Source organism: Python bivittatus, unplaced genomic scaffold (assembly GCF_059951505.1).
Source record: "Python bivittatus isolate LINGU-HERP-01145 unplaced genomic scaffold, Pbiv_v1 ctg000730_np1212, whole genome shotgun sequence".
Lineage (NCBI taxonomy): Eukaryota > Metazoa > Chordata > Lepidosauria > Squamata > Pythonidae > Python > Python bivittatus.
In genome coordinates, this window is record NW_028277109.1 from 196,001 (window position 1) to 199,785 (window position 3,785).

The following is a 3,785-nucleotide window of genomic DNA, read 5'->3' on the forward strand; positions in this document are numbered from 1 at the left end:
TTGATCACTGTTCAGTTCTGGCCTCGATCGCGTTGGGTGGAAGAGCCTGCCCTCGAGCACCAAGCTCAAGCCTGCCTGGACTTGGATTCTTTCACTCGTTCTGGGTCTACGGACGTAAAGTGAGCTGTGATGCCAAATGAGACCCTAATTTCATCTTCATCTATGTCTAAATCTTTGATTTTCTGGAGTTGATGGAATATTCGCTCCTCTCTGTGAGATGTCCAAGCTCTTCTGTCCGTCCTTTCGCTGTGTTGTATGTTGGAGTCCCTGGTCAGGATGCAGCTGCTTGGAGGGGGTGTCGGGGCTGTGCGTTTTGGAGCATCCACAGAAGCATGGGAGGGGGGTCCACTTTTGTGATCCGGCCCTTCTTGGTTCGGTCATTGAGGGTTCTCTTGATCAGGTTGTTGAGTTTCTGCGTTGGGTTGGCGTTAACCGGATGAGGGTTTCTTTGTCCTCTCGTAACTTTTTCTTCTTCCAGCAGACAAAAGCCGAACCACAGCTATTATGGGTAAATCACAACCCAAAGATTTGCTTTTCACCATTTGCACACAATTCTATTCCGACTCAAGTCTTACAATATTCAAAACCATAAATTCTGCGGTCTACTTTAAATCTTTCTAATAATTGTAAATAAGAGCATCATTGGCAACTATATCCCTCTCCCACCGTTCTTCTCTTGGTTTTATTTTACATTCCCCTTGACACAATTCTGGTATCTCACGATGAGGTAGCCACTGGTGTTTGCCTATGATTTCTCGTCTATGAAATGCTTCTTGTGCTGACAGCCACAAAGGTGTTTTTGGGCACAGCCTGGGCTTGTATCTATTCCGTATTCTCAATACGGCACGTCTGACATGGTGATTTTTAAAATCCACTCAAGTCGGCTTCTCTTGATGTTGCTGGAGAACCAGCTGGACAAGACCCACAGAGCAGAGCCTCCAGGCTCCTGCATCTTCCTACAGGCAAGGGCAGGAGATGGAGAAGCCGCCCTGCCGAACTCACTGGTCACTTCCGTTGGGTAGAGGCATATTCTGTCTTCTGGCCTCTCAGGAGCTTTCGCAGGGCCTCCTTGACCTCCTTATTTCGGAGGCTGCAAATTAGGGGGTTCAGCATGGGGGTAATGATGCAATAGAGGGTGGAGATCAGGGTGTCCACCCCCAAGAAGCAGCCTGCGCTGGGCCGGTTGTAATTCACAACGGCCATGCCAGAGTAGATGCTGACCACAATCAGGTGGGCAGCACAGCTGGAGAAGGCTTTGCTCCTGCCGGTATTGGAGGGGATCCGCAAGATGGCAGAGACTACATATGTGTAAGACAAGAATAAACAAGAAAGGGCTCAAGCCCATGAAGATGCTGGCCAAGTGGAGAGTGATCTCATTGATGTAGATGTCACTGCAGGCAATTTTCAGGAGGGGTGGAACGTCACAGAAGATGTGATCAATCTGGTTGGCTCCACAGAAGTCTAAATTGGTGGCCAGAGTTGTGTGAATTGATGAATCAAGAAAGCCCCAGATCCAAGAAGCAATGGCCAGAGGAATACGTACCTGACCGCTCATCAGATTATTGTAATGTAGTGGTTGGCAAATGGCAGCATAGCGGTCAAAGGCCATAACAGCCAAAAGTGCACATTCAGATCCTGCAAATGTCATCAGGAAGAACATCTGAGCCATGTGTTGGTTGTATGAAATAGTGTGTCTCTGGTGCAAAAAATTGGTCAGGATCTTGGGGACTGTGACAGATGAGTAGCAAACATCTAAGCAGGACAAATGGCTAAGGAAAAAGTCCATGGGGCTGTGAAGACGTGGGTCCAACTGGATCAGGGTGAAGATTGTGGCGTTCCCAATTATGGTCACCAAGTAGATGGCTAGGAACACTACGAAGAGGTAGATCTGGCCATGGGGAACACCTGAGAAACCAAGGAAGACAAACCCGGCCACCTGCGTATGATTCCTGGCACCCATGGGAACCACAGTGTTGATCTGTGTAGGGAAGAACAAAGGATAATGGGGTGTAGTAGCATTGCAACAAGATGGAGGTTTCTTGCATTCACAGACAGAGGAACCCATGTCTCTCGTTCTCCCTTTTCTCACGGGAATTCTGGCTTCCTCCAAAGCCATCCAGAAGTGGTTTCACCAACTTGATTACCCCAAGTCTAGGTTACTGAAGCCCAATGACTGTGTGCACAGACCGATCAGACAACTTTAGCTTAACGGGATGATAGCCCACCCTATTCCCTTGGACTGGTAGGAAGGTTTGAGTAACACTGAGAACTGACTTCTTCATTCTATCTGAGGTGAGAGAAATGCTTAGTTTCAGATTCTTACGTCTCTCTTGATTTGGGGGTGGAATTGGTGTTTACCGCTGTGTTACCCAACCCCATCTTGGGAGTCTAGCTTGAGTTTGAGGTTCTCTCTGAAGCTATGTTCTCCGCAGACATCCTCTGCTCCTACTTGCAGATGAAGAACTGCAGAGTTGTGCTGAAGTAGGTCAGGTTGCTCCTTAAGACCGAAGAGCAGACGGACCTTGCTTGAAGCGAAGAGGCAGATTCAGTGGCTCTGCTCAGGGGATCAAAGGGAATGCTGATTGTATGGGGAGAGAAGGCAGAGGGGGCAGAGGGGCCTTTTTGTGGGAACTAGAACACAAAGTTGGAGGTGCTGAGGGCCCAGGCTGCTCCCACTGTCTTTGTGGAAAGGACCCTCTCCACAAGAAGTTCCCACTCCCTGTGAAGGCCAGCTGTGGGAGAGGCGAGTCCGTGCATGAATTTTGTGTTTGAGGAAGGCTGGCTGGCTCACATCCAACCACGCAATGAGCCATGTGGGGAGGCGGGGAAGGGATTCTGCAGAGCTCCTGACCTGGGGGAGTGGGCTGCTGGTGCCTTCCTCCAGATGTGGTGATGGAGCTCACCTCTGCACTGCTCCTTTGCTGTAGGGTCAGCCTTGAACCTCTGTCTCTTCAGCTTGATTGTGGGAGCTGAGTTCCAGCATCGGTCGAGAAAGAGGAGAGCCATCAATCCGCCTGTTCGCCCTTCTGGACTCTCTGCCGTGATCCTCCTCCTCCCCTTCCCTGGAGACTGGAGTCTCCAGAGGGTCTCCCGGCCTCACAGGCAGCTGCTTCGGCCCCCGGATCATTCCAATTGTCTCTTCCTGCGCCCTTTTCTTCACCAGGTGCCAAGATCCCATTTGAGATCCCATTGCAAGAAAGAGGCATTTTGAGGATTCAGTTTCCCCCAACCGGGAGGTAAGAATGTGCGATTTAGCTTAATTCGCTTTTTATCTAACCCATCGGCCAAAAACGTTTTCCAGCTTTGCTGATATTGAAAGCTTCATCTTAAACAAGGCCAGGTCCAGACACGGAAGACTGAACTTCCTTGTGAGGAGAAGCATCTCTTCCTTGCCACCGCCCTTCTCCACGCCAAAGTGAAGTGGAAGTGGTTATTAGCGTCCCGCCCCAGATCTATGGGTCACTCCCTCAATAAGGAATAAAAGAAGTTGCCCATGCAGCTGTTCCTTTCCTGCGCAAGAGGAGGAGAAATGGAATTTAGGATCCCCTGCAGTTCCTCTGGGCCAGCAATTGTGTGCAGAAAATAGTTCTCTCTCTGCAAATAGACTCAACAGCCCAGATCAAGCCTGGTTGTCCCCACTGACCATCTCAGCTGAAAGCCTACATCACGCTAACTGTCATTTATTTTATTATTTATTTAACCCTTCTGTCTGCAGGGAACGTTGGATCCAGGGGGGCCTCTTCGCCCTCCCCAAGTGGCAGGAAATGTGGGGGGCGGGGGGTGAA

At 49.9% G+C, this 3,785-nt stretch overlaps 1 pseudogene; it reads right to left on the reverse strand.

The window, feature by feature from the left end:
• Positions 1-1,005: 1,005 nt before the first annotated feature.
• On the reverse strand, positions 1,006-1,960 carry LOC148213983 (olfactory receptor 5T17-like; annotated as a pseudogene).
• Positions 1,961-3,785: the final 1,825 nt, after the last annotated feature.